Genomic DNA, 26,619 nt, shown 5'->3' with positions numbered 1-26,619 from the left:
GCACCCAGATAGATGCCTGTGATTATTGCTTATGGTGCTAGGCAGTGATCGCAGAGTACAAAGGGTGTGTGATACTGTATAACGGGCCTTCACACTCTTACTGGCTTGTTGCACCCCGCCTACACGGCTCTGTGGCACCTTCCGAGCATTTAGGGCCTCCCCCAAGTCCACAGCTGGGGCCTGAGAGCCCCATAGGTAGCCTGGCCTCCTACTTCACTAACATCATAGGGCAATTACATCTTGATGTTGGCTTGTGGGTCCTATGAGGTTAAGAAGGAAGAAACCTACTTTTCAAAGACTGGAACAAGGTCATTTCTTAGGATATGGAGAAGAGCGGTCCCAAAGGACCTATATTCATTTATTCCCCACATTGTTATTGAAGCCCTCCTATGTGCCAGGCACCATGCTAGGTGCTGAGGCTCTAGCAATGAAGAAGCTCAATGTACACAAATAACCACAAATAATTTTTAAGTTTGAGTAGGAATTAGCCAAGAGAGGAGTGAAGAGCTAAGAAGCAGCAGCCTGTGCAAAGGCCAGGCCCTGCCCCTTTGCTGGGTCTAGGACAAGAGTGCAAATGGAGGGCCCGGGTCCAAAGTCCATCCCTCTTCCTTTTATTTTCCTTCTCACATGCCTTCGTTCTCTACTGTGAGGGGATTCATGCTTATGTGTGTGGAGACCTATGCACTCTGTGACATGGGGTACCCTAGAGATGGCAAACCCTGGGTGACAGGCTCTGAAAGTGGGTTCCGGGTCTCCAGAGAGTTAGCCTAGAATTAGATGCATGACCTAGGCTCCAGGCAAGCACATCTTCTTCCTCTGTGGATGCTTTGCCCCATTGTGGATCAAAATAAAGCCAGAAAAAGGCCAAGTGTGTCTTTATGAAGTACACAGCCTGGCAGGTCCCTGATTGCCGGGCTTATGGACGATACCGGCACAAGCTCTTAACCTGCGGACCCTGTGACTTAAAAGTCTGGAGATGCATCAGACAGGCTTCCTGGAACCTGATTCAAAGTTATATGTGACCCCTTCCATGTGTGCATGTATCTGGGAGGTGGTTCCCAGTTTTCCTTCAGCCTCAAGCCTCATAAAGCCCCAACGCCCCCATGTTAGCAATCACCACATGGCTTTGGGGTCTCCTTGAACCCAGAAACGCCATGATTTCCAGGCAATCTCTACTCACTAAATTGACTTTAAATCTGGGCCCAGCTATACAGAACCTAGGGGGAAAGGATAGATAAGAAAATATTTGAACATTAATTGAAAATTGTACGTTCTTCACATTCACATATGACTGCTAAGTATTTCAGAAAAACCATACATCAGTCTAGCAGACAATGTATCTCGCCTGCTTCCGAAGCACTAAATTTCTCAGCAGCTAAGAAAGGACATCACCAATATTTTATTACTTCTCCTGCAGTCTAGAATGAAAACATTTTAGGTGGGGGAAAAAAAAGGTACTTGGTGGGGGGAGGATACATAAAAAGCAGTGGTAAAATATAAAATCAAGTCATTAATTTCATTTAGGAAAATAATCTATTTTGCTGACAGAAAATGTCTTAAAATATTGGTGGTTAATAGTGTTTACCTCTATGCCTTCATTCTGTTACCGAGGGGGAGGGATTGCTTGGAGCTGTTCTTGGTTTTGTCTTAAAGTAAGAGTTAAAATGATTTTAGAAAATGAAGAGATTATGAGATTGTTCCAAAGAGCTAAAGCAGCTTTGGGACTTGAGAATTTGATTACCCTCCACAGATGCTAATACAGTACGTTTATAGCTAAGGGTGGGGGGAGGGGTTCTCTTTTCCTAGGTTTATATGTTACAAGAAAGTCATGTCATCACAATGGACAGTAGCTTTTCCAGACAAAGGGAATCATTCTTACAACCACTTCTTGGTCTGTTCACCATCACTACTGATGAAGCAGGCTGTCATGGTAGAGTTAACATTTATTGAGTGGTTATTATATGCCAACCCTCAACTGAACCTTTTATGCATGATAAGTCCCTATTTCACTGATGAGAAAAGCAAAGCTCAAAGAAGTTCAGTCACCTAGATGCTAAGGGGTAGAGTGAATATTTGAACCCAGGTCTAATTAACTACAGAGTCATTGCTCTCAATCTCTGTGGGGAGATACAGAAGAAAGAGGCCCTCTTTAAAAAAGGCAAACTCATGCGAAGAATACTGTGAGAGCAGAAATGCATACAGGGCTCAGAGTGTACAGGAGCACCCAGGAGACAGGAAATGGGCTCATTAGTACCAGATGGGGCCGTCAGAGTTTCATGTGCGGTCCTGCAGGGGGTGAACGTCAGAGTTTCTGCCTGAATGCACAGCCTTGCTCCTTACTGCATTTCCCTGTACTGATGTCTCCTTTGGAAAAAATTTGCCCAGAGTGGTTTTCAGGTAGGGATGAGGTTAGTGTGTGTGTGTGTGTGTGTGTGTGTGTGTTTGGGGGGGGAGGTGCGGTGGGCAATCATACAGATGACCATTCTTTCGAAAGATGAACTGGAAAACACCAAGTTGAGAGAATCTGATTGTGATAACATATCACAACCTTTTCCTTCGGCAATCTAAAGAGAAAGGCAGCCTTGGCATAGTAGCGACTGATTGCAATAATACTGATGACTGACTTTTGTTGACCTTTAATGCCGTGCCATTGTAGGCACTTTATGTGCATCCACGCAAGCAATCTGCACACAGTCCCAGACCATGGGTATCCCCGTTTTACAGGTGACAACCCTGAAGCTAAGGAGGTTAAGTGGCTGCTGGCCAAGGTCGCGTGCTAGAAAGTGGCAGAGCTGAGATTGGAAGCCAAATCCTGTTCATTTTTAGAGCCACCATCGTGAGCTCAAGCTGCCTCATAATGCCTGATTCCTGACTATTGTGAGACTAATAAGTGATCTTTCCTGATGAAATCACAAGGCAGGTTGACCACTTTGGAAAATGGAAGCATGACGCCACAAGGGGTTACTTACAACAAAATGCTACCAGTTTCCTTTTGAAGTATTGCCCAAAAGTACAAAGAAAACAGACAAGTCCCTAAAAATCTACATTGTTATTCATGGAGGATGATGCTTGAGGAATTTTTCAATGGAACTGGGGAAATCATAGGTATTGAAATGGGCTACTGTATCTGGTTTTACGTGTTTATCTTATTAAGGGCCTTCATTGATGATAAAGTGATAATCTGACACCAGCCTCCTATAGTCGTCCTTCCAAGAAGAAAAGAACACGAGAAATGAAGATCTCTCCACTCACCCTTTTCTATTAATACCCTCCATATATTTGCAAGAGGAGTCTATGAAAAGTCTCAACCCAGAATCTTGGTATATTCAATATGTCAGCCAATCACTGAAGTATTTTGCGTCTAGCACTGGGCAAGGCACTTCGGGACACACACACAAAGTATTTACATGCTTTTGATACATTTTCTACTTAATATAATTCTATTATCACAACAGCCTTTGGAGGTAATGTGACCCGTTTTCCAAAGGAGGAAACTGAGGCTCAGAGAAGCTGATTAAGGACTTTAGGGTGACCATGTAGGAAGCGACAGACCTGAGAACTAAAGCCTTCAGCATCTGTGCTCCTGTGGCATCACGTACCTGAAAGCACCATAAAAATGTGGCCCCTGATAAGGAAAATGAGACTTGCGACTGGACCCTGACCTTCGATGCGTCTGACCACAAAGCCTTTCTCATCCCGAATGGTCCCTCCTTCAACATCAGTGAGTATCTGTGAGCTCTGTGCACTGGAAATCATGCACTTCGCTATAGCTGACCAATCTAGGGCCTGATTTCTTCAGAAAATGTGTAGGACACTCAGTCTCCATGGGGGTCTTTGCCTGAGGAGTGGTTGAACAGGAATGGTTCAAGTTTTAATTTGACTTTAAATCTAAGGATACACATGCTCATGCATCCCGACTGCGAATCTAAGAAGTACCAAGCTGGGTCTTAGTGGCTTCATCTCAGTTTTCTAAATGGCAGGAATATCAACCATGTTCAGCGCTCCAAGTAAACACGTTATGCTCATTGTTCAGGAGGAGGCCTCCAACGTCACCCAGAGCTGACTCAAGGCGACTTGACATACATTGTTATAAAAATACTCTTCAGTGGAGCTCAGTGAAAACAACTTCTGAGACTTAATGAAAGGACCAGAAATTTCCCCCTGCTTTGACAATAAGAACTGAGTAACATGCTCCAAGAGACATTGCATAGGGTTGGCCCATATGCCCTCTAACATCTCTTCCAATTCCTGGAGCTTCAGCTTTGTTTCCCATTTCATTTAAAATGTGTCTTCCGTTCACTGTTCCCCACGTTGACAATGCTTTATTGAAATGTACCATGAATTAACCACGTTGAGATCTCAACTTTAAAAACTGAATTTAAAAGTGCTAGTTTATAGCAAATACTCTAACTTCGTATAATTAGAGTTAATGGGAAATGATGAGTTGGTATGACATTGTATTAGCACAAAAGTGTACTTCAGTTCCTAGAAAATACACTATTTAAAAACTTACCTAGTTCTCTCGAGTCCAACAAAAGTTTGTACCCTGCTGTAAGTAGATCCCAGATGTTTCTCATTAATATTTCCTAAATATCCTGAGATATGCATCCTTTTGCTCTAGCAATTATATGCTCCCATTTCTACTGTAAGTTGAGCATTGTAGACCAATGAAGAATATTTAAAATGCAAAATAAAAACACTACCCATTTGAAATAATCAGGGCTCATGGGTAAACATTTGCTTATAAGACATGACTGTAATATGTGTGCCTATTATACTTATGAGACTATTTTGTAAAAAGTGCCTAGAGAGCAGGCATTCTGTTTCACTGGTCCCAGCCAGTATTTGCTATATTAATCATTCCACCTTGTACATTTATGGGCAATTAACCAAATTCTTACAATGTCTGCCTATTCTCTAGGAAGAACTAAGCACAGTACTAAGCATGGAGTAAACATTCAACAAATACTGTCAATTGGTTGCTTAATTGGACCGGAAACTGCTGTAAATCTTTCTGGAAACGAGGGTGCCAGCTAGCATAATGGATCAATGAATGACTAAACATTACTAATGCTGAAATTTACTTAACACGGGCTTTGACGAGGGCTTACCTACTGCCTGGAGATGAGTTTAGGCAAAACACTCTCCGACTCAGCTGGCATTAAATTGTAAGGCCTTAAATACAGGTCAGGATGAGCTGCTGCATCTCTGTGTGTGTGCATATGTATATGTTATCATCACAAAGTCCCTAATTTCATATACAGGCCAGAACATCCAGAATGACGGTGAAGAGCCAAGATAGGGGAAAGGAGTTAAATGGGTTGATTTAGAGAATGGCTTATTTCTAATACTGAGTCTCTGCACATGTTGCCCACACCCTCCCATTTTTATGCCCTTTCTTTGCCAATAGGCACCCATTAAAATTGCTAAGATCCATCTGAAAACCTTTCATTTCAGGGAAAGTTAACATCTACTGAGTGCTACTGTATACCAGGCTTTACATGTATTATTCCACTTGATCTTCAGAATAGTCCTCTGTGGACGTGTACCAGCATCTGTATTATAGATGAGGACATGAGCCTTAAAAGAGGTGAAGGTGACAGAGGTGGGTGACGGAGCAGCATTGGAACCCATGGCTCTCTGGTTCCAAAACCTGTGCCCCTCATTGCTTCAGAGCTTTATAGGACTTACCCAGTCCCCCCTGGCCACACCTTATTCTGCATCCCCTCAAAAGAGCATTTAAACTACAAGCCAGAGTTATATACATATGACTGAAAAGCCCTTCTACTTGTTTTGTATTAGTAAATGCTGGCTGCCCAGATAAATGCCAAGGTCTTCTAGAACAGGAACTTGGATTTCTGCCTTCTCTATATTACAGTTTGTGTGGTGGGCTATAGAACCATACAATCCAAGTTCAAATCCTAGACCCACCACTCAGTAGCAGTGTGACCTTAGGGAAATTACCGTATTTCCTTACCTGTAAAATGGGTATAAAAAACATACTTACCTTATAGGTGGATATTTTACATGAGGATTAAATATCATAATACATGTAAAGCCTAGAGGATATACTAAGCAGATGCGGTTGTTAGTTACTGTTCTCCCCTACCTAAACATAACAGTGATGGACCCACAGCAGGTGTCCAGTTGTTGTCCAGCCAATAACTGAGTGACCATCGAAGTAAACGAGGGATTTTATCAGAAGGCGTAGGGTCCTATTTCATTTGGGGAAGCCTTTGCCCATCATATATCAGCGCCTGGCTCAGTCCCTAGCATATTGTGCTCAATACATAATTGTTGAATAAAGTATTTAATGAACTAACCAACCAACCAATCAGCCGTTTTTTTTTTGTTGTTGTTGTTGTTGTTTTTAACCTACCAACCAATTCTAGTGTTCAGCAGATTTTCTTCTTCTGTAATGGAGCCTTCACCCTGCACACGGTAGCTCTTCAGTGCCCACCAGTTACCTTGTTTTCAGCATTGTGACCGTGCCCTAATATAAAATGCCTCACACCAAAGCAATTTTTTCCATCATCTATGGCCAGCGGAGAGTTGCTGTGACTATACCTACAAATGAAAAGACAGTTATGACCAATGCATTTTGCAAACTGAACGTTAGCCAGCCAAAAGGGCAGCCGAGTGTGAGGGAGGCTAGATTTAAAATTTCCAAGTACTGTTTAGCATTTACAGTTAGACTTTTCCCTGGGGGCAGTGTAAAGAAGATAAATGTCTACAAAATTGGTGGTTCTACTCTGTAGACCTTTATTAAATATTAGCAGACTGCTGCCAAGATTGCGATGCTTGTCTGTGAAAACTTCCAAAACACATGATTTCTATTCAAATGATGTGGAGTGTAACATCCTTGATAATGGCTAACCTTCCTGGATCTGCTTATCCTGGAGCTGAGGAGACAGGCCAAATGTTTTGATTTGGCACACAGGAATGATATAAATGAATCAGGCTCTGTGCCGTGTTTATTATGAGGTTACAGGATCAGAGAGCTATTCCACTGGGAAGATTTTATCACCGTAAACAGAATTAGATACATCTCAGAGGTGGATATTCAGAAAAAGCAGTTTGTCTTATTAGTCTTTGCAGAAAATTGGTTTCAAAGATCATGGTTGCCCATGTGTAATGAGTTGGCTTTGCTGGGAAACTGTGTTTATTTTCAACAGCCAGCACAGTCGCTTCATTGTTTTGCTGTTAATTAGCTAAGGATGCAGTTTTAACTGAGACGAAAGTATTCAAGTTGCAAGGCATACTTAAAAGAGAAAAATGTCTAATGAGCTGCCTAGTATATAACTCCATTTCTTCCTAGACAATGGGGATAACACAAGGCAGAAGTCAGGTGTGCTTACTTGTTGCCTAATTCTCCAAAGAAGGGGACTGAAGAGCTTTTATGGGTTATTAAATGACAGTTACAGTGGCTCAGGAATGCATATATGAAAGCAACAACACAGGTATGGGAAAGTGTGTTTGATGCAGAATGAGAAAGGATTTTTGACTAAGGGGTCCTCCCTAAGCTACCTGAAGTGGGCCTCGAAAATATTTTTTCCCCAATGATAAGAGATTTACTGAATTCTCTCCCGCTGCTCCCACCCCCATTTTTGGTTCAGAGTTGAAGACAGTGATAAGAGTCAAAATCATTAATTACATTAAGAAAGTGTGGTTGGTAGGGGTATGTGTGTGTTCACATGTGTGAATTACTAAAACACACTGCATGTTCTATTGGAGTGGAGGGTGGAGCGGGGGGGAAACCAGCCATCACGTCCTGGAGCTGGAAGAGCTCTGAAGGCCACTCACACCCCTTTCTCCTTGGTCCCTTCAGCAGGCCTTCCAGAATTAGCTCTTCCTTCTTTCCTATTTCCCACACACTTGGAAATCACAAGCCAATTATTCTAGTTGTGAACATTAGCACAGATCTACCTTACCAGAATATGGATAGGGTTTCTTTAAGAACGGACAGCGGTGAGTTTTGCTTACAAATCAAATTTGTGACCCACATGGACCAAAGTCTTCACAGTGCATTAGGTTTGGGCACGTGGAGTCAATTGGTTGGAATGCTCATTCAAATAATTTACTCTCCAGGGCAGGAACTTATCTGTCCTGTTCTCTGTTGTGTCTCCAACTCCTGGCAAAATGCATGGCTTCTAGTACAAAGGCTGTAAATCCTGTCAGATATTTTATGGATAAATATTTTATGAATGAATACAATCATGTGGGGGTCAAGTAAAATATTCAAATCTGTTTTTGTTTTTTTTAATGATTAAAAATAGTTGAGGCTAACGTTCGCCGAACATGTTCCAGGCTCTGTGCTAAGAGTTTTGCCTGCGTCATGATCATGGTAGGTCTTGTCATAATTTGACCTGGAACTCCTTGGTCGTGAGATCACATACGCTGTAGGATAGAACAGACAACAGGGAGAAAAGGGACTGAAGGAAGAGACTTGGAGGGTGGGTGAGAAGTAGTACTTAAATGCAGCATACTTCACAAAGACTGATCTCTCACCTTTTCTGGCTATTTATTCAGCCACCCATATTTATTTAGCTCTCTACTTGGCATTCCCAATGGCTTGGCAGTCATGGAAGCAGAATTACTGATTCAGATGTGTTTTATTCAGTCAATCAAAAAATTCATTTTTTAATTCACTTCATGGAAGAATTTTTTCAGTGCGTGCCGTAGGCCAGACATGGTCCTAGGGATTCAGCAGTAAACAGGAACTTGACTTCTGTGTGTGTGCCTGTCCCGGCAGAGCTTCTGGTCTGTAGGGGAGATTCACAAACAAAATACATTTTATAAATTGTTCAGTGACAGTGAAGCCACCACAGTAAGAAAGATAGTGGGAATTGATAAAAGGATAGGCGTGTAGAACACTTGAACAGAAGAGAGAGTCCAAATACAAATATGGCCAATTGATTCTTTAAATAAACTTGTTGTTTTGAAATGATTATAGATTTATAGGAAAGTTGCAAAGACAGTACAGAGTTCCTATATACCCCTCTTTCAGTTTCTCTTAATGTTTAAATCTTACATTTCCATGATACGTTTTGCAAAACTAAGAAATTAACATTGGTACAATACTTGTCACCAAACTCTAGACTTTATTTGACTTTACCACAATTTTTCCACTAATATCCTTTTTGTACCCCATGTTCCAATCCAGGATACCACATTGCAATGGGCCAGTTCATATTTTGCCAAAGGTGTTTTGCCAAAGGTGCAAGGGCAATTAAATGGAAAAAGAATATTTTTTTTTTCAACAAAATGATGCTAGAGGAATTTGCACTTACATATATAATAGAATAAACTGAACTTAAACCTTACACTCTACATGAAAAACTTACTATGGATCACAGATTCATTTACATAGATCTAAATGTAAAATGTAGAGCTACAAAACTTTCAGAAAAAAAAAAAATTGAGAAAATCCTCATTATCTAGGGTTAGCCAAAGAGGTCTTTAAAAATAACACCAAAAGCACTATCCATAAAAGAAAATATTTGGAGTTCATCAAAATTAGGAATTTTTATTTGCAAAAGATGCTGTTAAGAGAATGAAAAGACTAGGAGAAAATATTAGCAAATAATATATTCAAAAAGGACTTATGTTCAGAATATGTAAAGAAATCTCAAAATTCAACAGTAAAACCACCTACCCATTTAAAAAGTAGGCAAAAGACTTGATCAGACATTTCAGCAAAGATAATATAGGAATAACCAATAAGCACATGAAAAGAAGTTGAACGTTATTAGCCATTAGGGAAATGCAAACTAAAGCCACTGTGAAATATCACTGCATACCTATGAGAATGGCTAAAATGAAAGAGATTGACAATACTAAGTGCTGATGAGGCTGTGGAAGTGGAACCCTTCTATGCCGCTGATGGCAATGCAAACTTGTACAGTCACTCTGAAAAAGTTGGGCACCTTACTACGAAGTTTAAAAAATACCCATCATATGAACCAGCAATTCCACTTCTGGGCATTTATAACAGAGCAAGGACTGGCAAACTATGGACAACAGGCCAAGTCCAGCATTGTTTACATTTGTAAATAAAGTTTTATTGGAGCACAAGCACACTTACTCCTTTATGTATTGTCAGACTGCTTTCACACTATGTAACAGAAACTGTAGTGTCCACAGAGCTAAAATATTAGGTTGGTGCAAAAGTCATTGCGGTTTAAGAGGTTAAAAATTGCAAAAACTGCAATTACTTTTGCACCAACCTAATATTTCATATCTGAAATATTTGCTATCTGGTTCTATACAGAAAAAGGTGACCATCGCCTGCTCTTGAGAAATGAAAACATATTTATCCTCTAAAACATGTACACAAATGTTTTTATAGAAACTCTGTTCATAATTGTTGACCGAAACTCGAAACAAGTCAAACACACTTCAGCAGCTAAATGGCTAAACAAATTGTGGTCAATCCATACAATGAAAGTATTTAAAAGAAACAGTATTTAAAAAAGCTCAGTCTTCACCATGGATTATGGGTGGCAGGAGGGCGTGATTACAAGGGGAAAGCATGCAGAAGTTTCATGCAGTGATAGAATCATCCTATATCTTAATTGTACTGGCGGCTTCATGAATCTATGCATGTGTCAAAATTCACAGAACTGTACACCATGAAAATAAATTTCACTGTACGTTAATTTGAAAAATTAAAACAATAAAAATTAAACGTGAAGCTACCTGTGCAAGGCCACACCAGTAGTTAACAGTAGACTTGAGAGTCTCACCTAACTCAGTGTCACTCCGTTACCTTCTAACCCAATACACTCAGAGGGCTAAGTCATTTGACTGCTGTCACTTTCTGAACAAGTCATGGTGGCACAGTTACAACTGGGATGGCCCTTGTTCCCTTGGGCGTGGGTATCTCCTAAACATTGTACCTGGGGCCGAAGCCCCTTGCCTGTTCTCTAGTGTCATAGCTCGGTACCTGGCTTTGTCAGTTCATTCCTTTATGCAGTTTGGGGTGGAGACTTGAGTGCGTAGACCTCGGGATACCCCATCAGCAGCCAGGCTACCACCAACATCATCATCACCACACTTATTACGTCTTACACTGTGGAGTCCTAAACGTTTTCAAACAGCTCTCACTTTCACTTAAAGTTCACAACCACCCAGGTAGAGAGATGGGTGGGGCAGGAATTAGTTGTCCACATTTCCTAATGAAGAAATGGAGGCTTAGCCAGATTAAAGAATTTCCCCAACATTACAAGGTCATATGTGGCGGGAGGTGTGTCTAGATGTTAAGAAGTCTGACTCCTCGCACACACAGCTTTTTCCACTGCTTAGCTTTGTATACAGGCCATTCTTGACCTTTGCTGGTTCAGATTGTTCAACTGTGGGATGAAGGTATTCATAAAACTGCCGTGTAAAATGTAGCTTAGAAGGAAACCTCATTGATAAACGGGTGTTTTTCTGAGTGTATCCACCCATCTGTGTTTTCTGAGGTCTGCTGAGGCCAGAGTTCATGAGCTTTACCCAAAACTGAAGTCATTTTAGATCTTTATCATCTGGCACTGAATCCCATCTTCCTTTGTAGATTCTTCCCTTCAGCAAACACAGGCCACAAAAAATAAACGTTCTGTGACCCATAAATCCTGAAGAGAAAAGTTGGGTCATTGGGACAAACATCTTGCGCCTGCCTGGTGTGTCTTGATAAAAACTGCCATTCAGGTTATTAATTAGGTTTAGTCAGCATGTTAAGTCACGTGATTGCTCACCTTGCCTTTTCATCGTTGTTCATCCCCTGCCCCTCAAATTTATGTTTAAAACAGGTTTCCCTAAAGCATTTGAGTCTTGAATCAGGAAGCATGTGTTTCTCACATATATTGAGCAGCAGACACTTAAATGATAAAGGTGAAAATGATTTGAAGACAGAAAAAGAGTATTTGACGATCAGCTAAGTTAACCTAAATATTTTTTTACTCTGAATAGGAAATAAGACGAGGAGATGACACCCTAGTATAATTAATAGGCTACAGAGCAAGACTCGATGAGCAAATCTAGGCGAATGTGATTAATCCCCATTCTTTCCTTTCCCTCTTGGCTTCCCTTCTCTTCACTTTTCATGTACCGTGGAGAAGGATGAGCTGATGCAGGGAAATGGTGCAGGGAGAGTAAACTGTGATGGGCACTTGAAAAAGCAGGTTTGCTCCAAAGACAGGCTGGCAGGGCCGAGTGAGCTGTGTTCAGTGAGCCAGACGGTAATTCTATCAGCTCGCTGCTGTCTTTGAAAGTGCTGAATTTCTGCAGCTTCCCCTGGGCAGGTGATTCAGCACCTTCTACATCCAGAGCCAGAGCTGACTGAAATTTCACTCTTGTGTAACCAGATTATTGTTGCTGAGTCAAAAGGAGACCTGATGCTGTGTGCACATATCAATGTGCGTCTGCATATTTCTTGGCTGGGATGTTTATTTTTCTTCACGTGCATACTGTCCCACTCAGCCTGCTTTCTGTGGTGGCGTCTGCTGCAGAGTTTCTGAAGGATATTGGTTCATTATTTCTGACTCTCGTGACATGCATCCCTATTATGCACCCTTAGGAACCTGTTTCCACTCATTGCTGGAGGTGGAACCAGAGAAGAATAACACACGCAAAATGATTTCTGGTTTTAATTTTAATGGCAACTGCAGGCTCTCTACTCCGTTATTTTTCTTGGAAATAATTCCTGAATGTCTACTTGCAGGGAGAAACCATCATCAAATAAACATAATATCAAGTTTGTATTAATGCAATGGGATGGCATTTAGGATGATCAAATCTTGTTACTATGACTTACAGCGATGTCTCTGAGAAGGAATACAAATTCACTAATTACTGTAAATTACATGGAAGAGGAAATGTGATTTTGTCTAAATATGTAAAATTTGGCCTATGCCTGTATAAACATCCACACATGGCATGCTGTGGGGAAAATGAGACCCTTCATACATGCTTATTCACTCAGTCAGCCAACAGAAGAGCATGGTCTGATTAAGATGGTTCCACAAGGCTGGCCATGGCAGGGGCAGCGGCTGCAGGTGGTGGAAAGTTTGCCAATGCCACAGCATATAAAATGTTGTTCCTCCTTGCAGAAGCACTTTTCTGAGCATCTGTTATGTACCAGACACTGAAAATACAGCAAGGGGCAGGCAAGATCTCTTCCCTCCTGGAAGTTTTATTCTAATGGAGGATATTCATTAAACAAAGAAAGAAGATAATTACAAAGAGTGTGACTGTAATCATGAAGGAAATTAATAGGGAGACATAATCAAGAGTAATGAGAGAAGAACAGTGGGGAGGATACTTTAGGAAGGGTGGTGATTGGAGGCCTAAGAGGTGACATCTAAGCTGAGATGAAGGAAGAGGTCGTGCCTGTCACAAGGAGAGTGCAGGGAAAAGTAGTCCAGGCAGAGAGAACATCAAGTGCAAGGACCAAAGGCTGGCCTTGGAGGCACAGAACAGGGATGAGGTTGGTTGGAATGTGAAGAACCAAGTGGGCACAGGTGTGCGATGAGATGGGAGTCAGGGATGTGTAGACCATGGTGAAGGGTTGGTTTATTCTAAGTGCAATGAGAAGGGTTTTAAACAGGATGGTTCTGTGATCTAACAGCAGCTCGTTCTGGCTGCTGGGAGGAGGGAGGAGGTGCAAAAGATGGAAGGAGAGAGAAAGCAGAGAGAGCCATTAGGAAACAACTGTAGTTTTCCAAGCAAGAGAGATTGTGCATGGTACTAAGTAGCAGAGGAGATGGAGGCTAGCAGGTAGACAGAGAATATGGACAAACAAAGGGTCTGCTTATTTACTGGATATGAAGGATGGGAAAAAGGGAAGAAGTGAAGATGGCGCCTGGGTCTGCTGTGGCCATTTAGGTTAATTTCAGCAGAGACAATGTGATGTGTTCCTGGAGGAAGTAGCGTTTTATGCTGAACACCTTGACTTTTTCCTCACAGAAGGAAAGTGGCCTGGCAGGGGGCTATCATACAGGACTTAAGAGGCCAAAGTCGTAGTTTAGCTGTGTGATCTTAGGCTAGACACTGCCCCGCTCAGAGCTTCAGAATTATATCAACGGAGCTCTTAAAACCCTTGAAGATGCTGAGTTTTTCAGTGGTATGGACTGCACCATTTAATAGCCATCCCCTGGGTGGAGGTAGGAGCATGCTGAGAAGAGTAAGTGAGCCAAACAAATCCATTGACGCAGTGCATCCCTCACGGCTACGCTGTAATCTCCAGGGAATCTCCTGATTGGTGCTCTTTCTATAGTTCATCTTTGTACCTTAATGGTATGTATCACTGGGAAGGTCAGTGCATGGGGGCAGATCAAAATGCCACCACCAGAGGGCAGCATCGAGCTACACACGGCCAGATCGGCGCCTGAGGTCATGAGACCCCTGAGGGAGCGGACTCTACAGACTAACCTGGTCCTGGAGAAGAGCAGCTCTGGGGTCAGGAAGCCCTGGGGCTGAAGCAAAGCAGGAAAGGAAATGTTCCTTATGGCCAAGGTACCAGGAAGAACAAGAGTTGCAAATAATGACAAACTCTAAATGCAACTGTAGCTTACATAGGCCACACAAAGATAAGAAAATATTTTTACCTTTAGCTACCATGCACGGAGTCGTTAAATATATTATCTCATTTAAGCTTTACACCAACCCTGTAACCTATATAGCCTGACTTTGTCCCTATTTTTCAGATGAGGACGCCAAGTAAGATCATGAATATCACTGGTGGGGGCAGTTGTCTGACTCCAAAAGTCTGGTTAGCTGCAAAACGTCCCCTCACGGGTGCCATACACCTAATTATTATTTTCCCAGTATTTTCTGGATGCTCTGGGTCTAGAAATGAAGTCTTATATAAGACTTGAGTCTTGACCTGAAAGTATGTACTGTCAGAGTGGAGAGAACAAATTAAGCAACTAAAGAATAATACAAACAATTGTATAGGATCCAGAGTTTAACAGCTTGGTAAAACTATGTCTTCACAACTCTCCAAGTGTTTTTTCACCCATACCACACAACTGCGAGACACAGAGCCCCCTTCAAATTTAAAAAGATGGATGAGAGACAGTGAGGGGTAGTCATTCATTCATTCATTGTCCAAATATTTAATGAGTATCTCAGATTATGACAGAGACTAGATATTACACTAAAAAACTACATGCCCTTGTCCTCGAGGAGATTATAATCTAGTTTGAGGGGGTGAAAATTGGACAATAGCAAGTAAACCGACAAAAAAAATGGGGGGTTACAAGTATACATACCATAAAAAGGGTCCAGCGGTGAGCTATTAACAGGTGACCTCAGCTCTTGGTCTAACAATTTCTTGACCTTGATTCCTATGACTCACCACTCCAGCTACCCTGCAGCTCTGCCTCAAGCAGATCTTCTGTTCTATCGGAACAGAAGATCCTATTGGAATCTCTCTGTGATCACAATCTCACAAACGTGTCTCTCACACTCCTTTGGACCTAGTCAGCCTTGCTGTGTTCTCAGGCTGTGTTCCTTTTTCTAATTTCTCGTGCCCCATCTGGACTCCATGGAGGGTCAATTCAGCGATGCCCTTGTTCCTGCTCTAAAATCCCCCTGACGTTCCTCAGAAACTTTCTCCATGTGTTTCCATTTGTCCTTTGCTCTCCAAGCAGAATCGGGAGTCTCTTGCCCCTGTAGTCCTTCCATGGTCAGGGTGGATGGTCCTGGCAATGGAGCTTGTAGAGCTGATTCATGAATGCAAGCATACACGCATGCCTGCATTCCTGACTTCACTGCACAGCTAGGTATTGACCTCCTGCTATTTTCCAGCTTGCAGCTGGCACTACAGAGCAGGCTAGGATCCGGGAGGAGCCTTCCGGGTGGACTGAAGCATATGGAATGGAAGAAATGGGGTGTCTTGGTACAAGATGAGGCCAGAGAGGTGGGGCCCTTATCTACACAGTCTCAAGGTCACGTTAACATTTTGAACTTACTCTGAGAGAGAAGGAAACAAAGATTCTGGGTAGAAGTGTGATATGATTTGATTTGCAATCTCCGAAAGACCATTTTGGCTGCTGTATGGGGAACAAACTAGAGGGGGGCAGAGCAGGAATGGAAAGAATAGTTAAAAGCTGGTGTAGTGACCTGGGTGAGAGGCCATAGCTTCCTGTGGATAAAACCTCCACGAGTTAAACACTGAGTTCTCTTCAACCTCCGAAGCCCTTGGACTCTGTGATTCCTCACAAATGCCTCAAGGCTCTGGCTCCAATCTCCCTCCCCTAATTTATCTCATGCAGAGAGCCTTGCCCCCCATACTGTACGCTATGCTCTAGATGAAATGAACCTCTCTGTGTTCCCTGAACACTCTGGCACATTCTCCCCTCCAGGCCTTGGCTCAAGCTGTTCTCTCAACCTGCATAACCCTACCCCCCACCCCTCCCTTCTGCTCCTGTGTTCCAGTCTTTTATAAAGGCTGCTCTGATCACTACAGATAGAATGAATCTGGTCCTCTTCATAATTTATGTTCATAAGTTTATTATGTCACTATTACAATACGATTTGCATTCTAGTTGGTTCATTCCTGCTGTCCCCTCAGTTGCGACTCTTGTTGGAGAGGGAACATATTTTATTAGTATTTTTACTCTCTTTTTTTTAAAACCATACTCCTTGCGCAGGGGGATATCTTAATGGATATTAAATGTTTTTTGTAGCAAATCAAAAGAATCCAATTCAGTGTAATCCAATCCGATCCAATCCAATCCAATCCAATCCAATTCTTTGAATATGAATTATTTCCTTTACAGACGTTAAGTCCCTTACAGTTAGGCATTTGCTTAGTGCTTCTTTGTATGTTCTACCTGGCTCACGCAGTAGGCACTCAACAAATGGTTACTGATTGGTTCACTTTAAATTAAAGACACTCCTTGATAGAAGTGTCCAAGTTGGGCTTGGACTGTTATTTCTATCTTATAAATGGTGAAATCGCTTTCCTATGTCAAATATGCATGGGTAAGCTTGAAAGTTATAATTCCATGCAATTAAATGTCAGAAAATGTAATATGGACTCTTAAGGAATTTCAGTGCAGGTCTAATAAGATAAAATTAGTTTAGGCAGCTGTATGCAAAAGCATTAACATATTACATTATTCTGGATAGGCTCAGCTTTAAAAGAAAGCAAAAGTCATTACTGAAGAGGGGAGGGGATTGTGGGGATGGTGATTGGGTACCATGAAGAATCTCCCTCTAAGCATCTACCAAAGGGAAGTCTCCGATGAGGCTCACAGGGGAAGGTGACCTTGGTTTTCTCCTAACCTCTCCAGACATCATCTGTGACTCTAGGTACCCTAAAGACCCCTAACTTGGGTCAATTCAGATCTAAATCATTGGCGCCACATGCAGAGCACTTTACAAACAAGGCCAGGCTCCCTTCCCAGCCTCATCTTTAATGCAAAAGACTGCGCACTCCTTATGTAATGGAGATGCCCTTGTGAAGGAGGCCATTTAAAAAAGTGTGATAAAATAGTCTTAACATCGATACTTACCATTTCAACTATTTTTAAGGATGCAGTTCAGTGGCATTAAGCACATGCATATTGTTATGAAACTGTCACCACCATTCATCTCCAGAACTGAAATTCCTTACCTAGTTATAGTTGTCTTATTTTTTAAATTATAAAATGCCTTGTAATGATAGGAAATTCAAACACTATCAGAGTGTATAAAGTAAAAAGAGTGAGTTCTTCTTTTACATCCATTCCAGACTCACTTTTTCCTGCTACAGTGTGTTATATATCCTCTGGATCTCTGTGTGTGTGTGTGTGTGTGTGTGTGTGTGTGTGTGCGCGCACGCACATAACACACAAACACACAGGTACATAGAAATATATTGTTTTATAAAAGTAAAATCATAGGATAGGTACTGTGTTGCTCTCTTCATTTGACCAAGTATTGTGGATACTCTCCCACGTTCTAATACGCAGCTATGCTCCATTCCTTTTACTGGCCATTTGGTATTCCACCATATAGACATACCATAATGTAACTATTGCACTAATGATATATATTTTTTTATTTTTAGATACAGTGTTAAAAATCCTGGTCCACTCAACCAAACATTCCTGTAGGACACATATCTAAAGGTTAAGTTCCTAAATATAAAGGTTTGCATATGAGGAAAATCATTTTCTATGTACCGACTGCCATGTGACTGTGCACAAATGTTTTTACTACTCGTTTCCCAGGAGTGTGTTGTGAAGAAGAGGGTCTGTGCTTAGCAGCCATTATTAACTTACATCTTAGTGTGGGTTTTCTTGAAGTCACATTCCTCTTTGATGGGACTCTAGATCCTCTCAGAGGAGGAGCTAACTGAAAAGGAGGGAAGCCCCCAACAAGGCAGTTAATTCATAGAGCGTGGTGGGCCGATCCCGTGTAGAAAGATGAGAGATACATACAAGCTCATCTGTGGACTTCTCACTTTGCTATGCAGAGCAAACACTTTGGGCATGTGTCCTGCCTCCTGGATTTAACTCTTCCTCGCATTCAGCCTTTCATCCCCACTTGTCCACATGAAAATGCTGGGCTCTGAGCTGGACATCAGCACGTCCATATTCATAAGTGGGGAAAGAGCTATGCCTTTGATACACATAATACTCAGCTTTGATCAATTCAGATTTTCCAAACATGCAGACAGCCTGTGGAAAAGAATGGCCTAGTTGAGAACTGAGCTTGAAACTTCTGAGCAATATTTTCTGCTGAGTGTTAGCAAAAATCCAAAGCAGAGCTGCTACCATTTGAGGTAAAGGAGACTTATAGTTTTTTTACGGCAGTACTTGTAGTAATTCATGGCTCTTCGGTATTTGCCCAGCCTAAGCTTACATCCATTAGAGAAACATGTTGTTCCTTTAATTTTCCACTAAAATCAGTGGTTTTAATTAAGGAGAAAATTAATGAAATCTGAAACTTAGAGGGGCGATTGGTTTTGCCAATAAAGGACCATGCTAAGTCCTGCAAAAAAAAAAAAAAATCTGATTTTCTGTAATTAACTCATATGCAATTCATTTATTAGAAAGGCAGTCATGTATACAAGCTGAAAACCAGACTAGACTACTGAGCTAGAGAATAACCGGACCCTGAGAACAACTGTTGAAGAGCAGAAAAACATCAAGCCAGTATTTTTCCTGAGAGTGTATATTTCATGGCAGCTTTCCATAGCAACTCTGTGAAAGGGGCCTCTTATTTTAGTGCCAAGCCTATCTGAAATGAAATGATTCTCTTAAGAATAGCATTTCCATAAGCCCAGGTTTTCCGGGCAAGAATATCTGATCTCACCCTCCTCATGACTAAGTCAAGGAAAGAGACTGAAAAAAACTTGTTCTGTGGTTATGACTCTGAGTATTTAAGAAATCAATAAGAAGCTTTGGTAACAGATAAAATATAACTCCTTAGTGTATCAACATTGAGACATGAGGCATTGCCATTGTGGGCCTCTCTGTTAAGCTGGGAATCTTTCAAATATGAACAAGAACTCCTCTTAGATGCCTACCGACAAGTTGGCACACACTGTAGTAGATTTTCAGGTGTCTCTGCCCAACTTACAATGACCTCTACTACTGTTCTTTTCTCCATGAGTGGTGGCTCCCTGGCCATCGTTTTACGTTGTATGACTCTACTGGCCCTTCCCTGCCACTGGCTAACCAAATTCTCTTACCCAGGAATTTGTTTTTGGGAATAAAATAATATGATTGAGACTGGGCTGGTAAATGAAGGACATCTGTCACAAATTGTGGAATTACCATGTACCTGGAGAAGCGGAGAGAGAGGAGAGAGAGAGAGAGAGAGAGAGAGAAGAGAGAGAAGAGAGAAAAGAGAGACAGAGAAAAGTAGATGTAGAGAGAGAAGCAGAGAAGACAGATGGAAAAATAGGAGTCTTTGTGGTTTCTGGTTCAGGCGATTTTCTGAAGCCTGGCTCTGTTCTTGCTTTTGGGGTCCTCATGATACCCCCATCCTTATAAAGGATCCTATGCTTTGGCTTATGTCAACCTGAATAGAATTCTGTTATTTGCAACAAAAGTTTCAACTGGCAGGATTTCTTTCTTTTTTTATGGCTGAGTAGTATTCGTGTACATATATACCACATCTCCTTTATTCATCTATCGATGGACACTTAGGTTTCTTCCGTTTCTTGACTATTGTAAATAATGCTGCAATGACCGTATATCTTTTTGAATTGGTGTTTTTGTATTCTTTGGATAGATACTCAGAAATGGAATTGCTGAGTCATATGGTAATTCTGTTTTTAACTTTTGAGGAGCCTCCATATTGTTTTCCATAGTGGCTGCACCAATTAACAGTCTCATCAACCGTGCACAAAGGTTGCCTTTTCTCCACATCCTCACCAAATAGGACTTAATCAGAAAAGAATGAAATCTTGCCATTTGCAACAACATGGATGAACCTATGATAAGTGGAATAAGTCAGACAGAGAAGGACAAATACCACATGATTTCACTTAAATGTGGAATCTAAAAAAACAAAACAAATGAACAAAACAGAAATAGACTCATAGATAAAGAGAACAAACTGATGATTGACAGAGGGGAGGGAGTGAGGAGAAGGGTGAAAAAAGGTTAAGGAGAATAAGAAATACAAATTTCCAGTTTTAAAATAAGTAAGTTATGGGATGTAATGTACAATACAGGGACTGTAGTCCATAATATTGTAATAACTTTGTATAGTGACAGATGGTCACTCGACTTAACGCTCATCACTTCATTAGGTATATAAGTGTTGAATAACTATGTTATACACCTGAAGCTAATATAATATTGTATGTTAACTATACTTTAATTTAAAAAATTTTAAAGTTCTAACTGACGCATGTTGAAACATATATTTAAGGAGAGGTCAGCTAGGTATAGAAGACAGAGAGGGAAAGAGGAAAGAAACAAATTATTGAGTACCTTCTTTGTGTCAAGCAATTTGCTACACATTGTAAATGTTATCTTATTATCTGAAAAAAATTGATGCATTTCCCCCTATATTTTCAAGTAAGGGATGTGAATTTCAGAAGCTCACCTTTGAATTACCCAGCTGGCTGGTGGCAGATCTGGGTTTGTACTCAGATTCGGTCATCTAGGGTTGGGCTCTGGTCTAACCTTGATACATGACGGTCACCTTGATATTTTATGATCTTGAGAAGCCACTTCACCCCATTTGGACCTCTCTTTTCCTTTTTTGAAACACAAGGCGTTTGGGTAAATATAATATTCCTTAAGGTCCCTTTCAAATCTAGTGGCGTGGTGTCACTTGAAAGATTCACTTAAAACAGTGCTTCTCTATCCAAGTGGTTAGTTGGGGGAGGAGGACAGTGGTGAGTTATATCCAAGCTTCCTTGGGTGCCTTTGCAAACTATACCCATCCTTTATCCCACACCCTTCCCCAGAAGATTCCGAGAAGTTTTTCTGAGAATGGGAAAGTTACAGGTAACAGAGCTGGATTTGAACACATGGCTATCTTATTATTTCATTATGCTGATTCTCTTTTATTTTACCTATTGGAACATAGAAGAATCTCATTATTTTTTTTCAACTGAATTGGATTAATATTAACCACACATGACTAATGTGTCCTTTGCACATTTTACAATCAACTTATCAGTTTCTAATTAAATTCCTGCTGGTAATATTTTTTGGAATTGCATTGAATCTATAGATCAGTTTAGAAGTACTGCTCTCTTACTGTTGGGTTTTCTCATCTGTGAACTTAGTTTACTTCATTTTTTCAAAGGTCTTCTTTAATGTCTGTCAGCACCACTTCACGGTTTTCCGTGTAGAATTTTTGCATATCATTTATTCATTTCTGTCTCGGTATTTGGTGTCCTTGAATGCTATTGCTCATGTATGATGTTGTTTGTTTTCCAATAGGATATTAATAGTAAATAGAAATACAATTTAGGTTTCATATATTAACTTTTATTTCTTATAACCTTGTTATACTAGTCATTTGTTAATTAATGACATGAGAAACTTTGAACATGAAAAGTTCTGCTTTGAAATTCAAGTGACAAAGTGTCCCCAATGTGTAGGCAGAAGCGTGTCCCCACCCCCAAAGCTGTCCCTGCCCTAATCCTCAGAACCTACAACTGTGTTAGGATCCCTGACAAAGGGGAATTAAGGTTGCAGGTGGAATTAAGATTGCTAATCAGTTGATTTTAAAATAGGGAGATTATTTTGGATTATCTGGGTAGGCCCAATGTAGCCAAAAGGGTCCTTAACAAGGGAAGAGGGAGGCAGCGGACGAGGGATGCAGCGTTGTTGGCTTTAAAGAGAGAGGAAGCGGTTATGAGCCGAGAAATGCTGGCAGTGTCTAGAAGCTGAAGCAGGTAAGGAAATGGATTGTCTCTGGAGTTCCAGAAAACAAATAAACAAAAACCTGTAGCCCTGTCTGCACCCTGGTTTTAGCCCAGTGAGGCCCCTATTGGACTTCTGGCCTCCAGAAATGTAATAAATTGTGTTGGTTTAAGCCATTGATTTTGTGATAATTTCTTACAGCAGCCCTAAAAAACGAGTACAGTACAGTTCAGAGTTAGAGAAAAGACAGTTCTCCCTCCCCACTTTCCGGTCATGGAAACTGCCCCGTGCTGGCATCCTGCAAATGGCCAGCTTTGGGAAGAGAGGCAGACAGCAACACTTGCAGTTTGCCACCACCCAGGCTGCAAAGCTGAGAGCTCTTCAGGAGGGTTTGATCGTGGATAACAGATATCAACAGACAATCTGGAGCTAGAGCATGAGAAGCAAACTTGCTACACACCACATGGTAACTGCAGAGGGATTTGTGGGCATAGGTGAAGCACCACTTTAGAGGATGACTTTCAATGGGGACAAATTGCATTGTGAGGAAGTCATCGGAAAGACATAGTTTTTATAAATATGACCCTATTTGTAGCCTCCGGCAGGTGAGGGCAAGTGACTTGTATTATACTGCTAATAATAGTTATTTATACTGATACTTGTGATTTCTGAGGTTGATAAATGAAGTGATTTTAAATGTAATCAGAGAAGCTTGAAAGTGGCCCCTATAATGAGATCCTCCTTGCATGCTTGTATTCCAATACCTAGAATGGGAGAAAAGGAGGTAGAATTGGAAGCGTTGTGCTGGGAATTACACGCAACCCGCATATGGGCCTCTCTCTGCCATCCAAGCCCCACTCAGCGTCCCCTATGGGTGAATCAATAGGTGGAGTGGTTATGGATTGTTGCCTGTGTCTAAGTTGTGATTTGAGTCTCTTCCTGCCATTCCTTTTTTATTTTGCCTAGGTCTATAGTTTTAATAAAGAATAAGACAAGGACCGATGAGAAAAATAGAGTGTATTTTTGTCTTCAGTGCGTGTCAGTGAGAATGATGCTATGACGTTTCCATTAATAATCAAACAGAAGCTGCAAAGACCAAATCAGAAGTAAAGTGAATTTGCAGTGTTACTCATAGCTACCTGTAAAAATGTGTCAATTTCATGTAGCATGTAATATTTATCTCTAAAACTAGTTATGTGCGTGCTTATTCTCCAATCTTATAATTACTCGTCTCATTTTTAGTGTCTGTGGAGCAAAAGTCTAAAATTAAAAGTTTAAAATAAAAAAAGAATGCCCATATATATTATTTTCCTTATAGAATGTCAGTTTGGGGGTTAAAAAAGGGGTCAATTTTATAACTCAAGTCCTTATAAAATACTTTTATTAGTTATTCCACCCAAAGAAATCCATATGCTGTTTAATCTCTCCCCAATAGAAGAGATATGGCTATGCTCATGGAAATGACTTTTTTCATTCGAGTTTCTGAGTTAAGGAAATAGGGTTGGAAAAACAGCTAATTTACAGTGGCCCCAGCAAATTTCATTTCCCTTTCTTGCTTTGCATAGTTAATATTTACGGATGGCTTTTATGGTACCAGACACTGTGCTAGGTGCCAAGGATACAGCAATGATTAAAATGCAGTCCTTTTTCTCAAGAACCTCATGCTATGATGAAGGAGGCAAACAAGCGCTTCAGAACAAAATGCAAGACTATAGGGCACCAAGGAGGGAGTAATTTATTTTGCCTGGAGAGAAATAAAACCTTCATAGAAGGGGTGACATTTGAAAGGGCCTCGAAGGAAAAGGAGAAGGTCAATAGTTGTACGTTTTAAACAATGAAACAGTGTGAAAACTCGAAAAGAAAGTTCTGTTTGTATTCTGTCAGCTGCCTGTGTCACTGGGACTGAGCACTCATTCTGGGAAGAGGGTGGCAGAGGGGACCAGACAGGAGGGTGGAAGAGAGCAAAGGCTCACCCAGCTCCATCAACCTCATCTTCCCAGGCCAAGCATCCTCCATCTGTGGGAAGAGAGAATGTGACAGACCTCTTCCGTGTACAGCACCAGGACCTCTTGCAAAGTCTGTTCAGCACTCCATGTTTCTGAGAGGGGGAGGGAGAGAGGAGAGAGGAGAGGAGAGGGGAGGAGAAAAGAGAAGAAGAAAGGAGAGGAGAGGAGAGGAGAAAAAAAACACACGAAAAACAGAAATAACAGCAGGGACTTTCTGCCATTTCCTGGCTCTAAGATGGTGTTAGGGGAGTTACATAAGCTTTAGTTTCTTTATCTGTAAACCAGAGAATGTAATCCCTCCCTCAAGCGTTTTTGTGAGGATGGAAGAGACATGCCTATGAAGTCCCCAGCTCATCGCCTGACCGCGAGAAATGGTAGCAGCATGCCAGGGATGACTGCCGGTGATGTTGGTTACGATGATGACGTTGATGATGGTGCTGATGATAAAGAATGGGCCTGTTCTCTGGGCTTCCATGGGAAGACTCTGAACATCCCGAGAGGTGGGCAAGAACACCGTGATCCGGGCTAACCTGGCTCTGACCCAGAGCCACTTCCTGCCCATCTGCACTTCCCTTGCCGTTTTTTCCTGTGGCTCAGGTGGTGCAGGCAGCTGCTCCAACTGCTGCTGCTGGTGCTCTGACAGCTGTGGTGAGCCAGGCAATGGTCTATTAAACCAAACCTCAACTGGAAACCCTCAGCCCTAAATAATCCCAGCAACAGGTCTCCGTCCTCCCTTGCCTGCCCCCATCCTTTAATTCACCTACTTTCATTTTTGTCTCATCATTCCATCTTGATTGCGTTCCATTTTCTTTGACCCTTTGCTGCCCCTTTTCCTCTCTCTTTTCTCCCTGTTACTCACTCTCTCACTTGTCTTGTCCTTTTTCTCCCCTGCATGCTTGTTCCTCCTCCAGTTGTCTGTGGGTTTTCAGAATGGTGTGGTGGAAAAAGTCCTGGATGTGAGGCCAGGAGGCTCAGAGACTAGTCATGCTTCTGAGATGATGGGCAAGCCACATACCCCTCCTGGGATGTGGTTTCCTTATCTGCAGAAACTGGGGGGTTGGGTCAGAATAATCTAGAGTGTTCTTTCCGCTCTAAACTCACATTCTGTTACCTTTTGTTATGTGTGCCTTTGTGCCTGCTTTTCCTGTTTCAGCTGACTCATTTGTCCACCTGCATCTCTCATCTGCATCCTCACCACTTTGGTCCCAGCCACCATCATCTCTCACAAGGTTCACTACAGTAGCCTCCTGCACGGAGAGGTCTCCCTGTTTCTGCTCATATCCCCGCCTAACGCGTTATCCACATAGAAGCCAAAGTGACTTTAAATTCCTCCCAACTCCTTTCCAGTCAGCATCCATCCAATTACCCTGCTTATTCTCTTCAGAGCAGTTCTTACTGCCTGAAATGGTCTCTATTTCCTCACTAATAGCTGAATGCTTATGTACTTGTTATTGTCTGTCTTCCCCACTAGAATGCAGGCTCCATGAGAGAGGGAGCTTGTCAGTCTTGCCACCCTCAGGTAGTGCTCTCTCAATAAATATTGATGAGAGAAGCCTCCCTTTGCCACAGAACCCATCTCTCCCCTTCTTGACACTGTGTGCTAACCACACAATTTTTCACTTAGAAATATGTCCACCTGCCAGAAATCTGACCCATCCTTCTTCATTAGCTCCGAGACAATTTCCCTCATTGACTTTGCTCAGCCAGCCAGGCCCTATGTTTTCATAGGATATGGGAGAGAACAGTGGCAATTTTGAGTTCTTCTTCCACTTCAGTTTCAATCTGTGCTGTTGGATAAAAATAACAGAACTCTTAGACTCTGATCTAGACAGCTCTTTCCCCGCAGGCCAAGAAGGAAACATCTTCAAAAAAAATTTACCAAAATGTTCAAAACTCTGTGCTTGGCTCTTAGGAAGATGTTGGGAGTACCCAGATTCTTTAAAACAATCTTTTGAGGTTGGTAATGCTCACCTGTTTGTTATTTTGCAGATAACAAAACCCGGGGACTAGGGAGATTGTGTAACATGGATCTAAGTTAAAGAGCCAGTGGGGCGTGGAGCCAGGCTGTGAACTAGGGGAGTGAGTGCAATGTCAGAACCAACCACCTCGTCACCGTGCTATCCCTTCTCGCTCTCTAGATTAGAACCGTGTCCTGCTTTATTTTCATCACAGCACTTGGCAATATCTAATGTTGTCTGATTTATTTACTTACCTTTTTTTTGTGTGGCTGATTCTTTCCATCAAAATATCAGCTACATCAGGGCTGACACCAGGTGTGTGCTGCTCACTGCACTTTACTCCGTACT

The 26,619-nt window shown here is 41.6% G+C and overlaps 1 long non-coding RNA gene across 1 annotated transcript; it reads right to left on the bottom strand.

The window, feature by feature from the left end:
• Positions 1 to 8,593: 8,593 nt before the first annotated feature.
• Positions 8,594 to 25,303, bottom strand: LOC141567121 (uncharacterized). Its single transcript, XR_012489515.2, has 2 exons — positions 25,173 to 25,303; positions 8,594 to 8,762 (listed from the first exon to the last, which is right to left on the bottom strand). It is a non-coding gene; the product is annotated as an uncharacterized LOC141567121 (long non-coding RNA).
• Positions 25,304 to 26,619: the final 1,316 nt, after the last annotated feature.

Source organism: Rhinolophus sinicus, chromosome 5, assembly GCF_057876585.1.
Source record: "Rhinolophus sinicus isolate RSI-liver-muscle chromosome 5, RSI-T2T, whole genome shotgun sequence".
Lineage (NCBI taxonomy): Eukaryota > Metazoa > Chordata > Mammalia > Chiroptera > Rhinolophidae > Rhinolophus > Rhinolophus sinicus.
The sequence above is the reverse complement of the archived record's forward strand: the minus strand, read 5'-3'. Positions and strand labels throughout refer to the sequence as shown.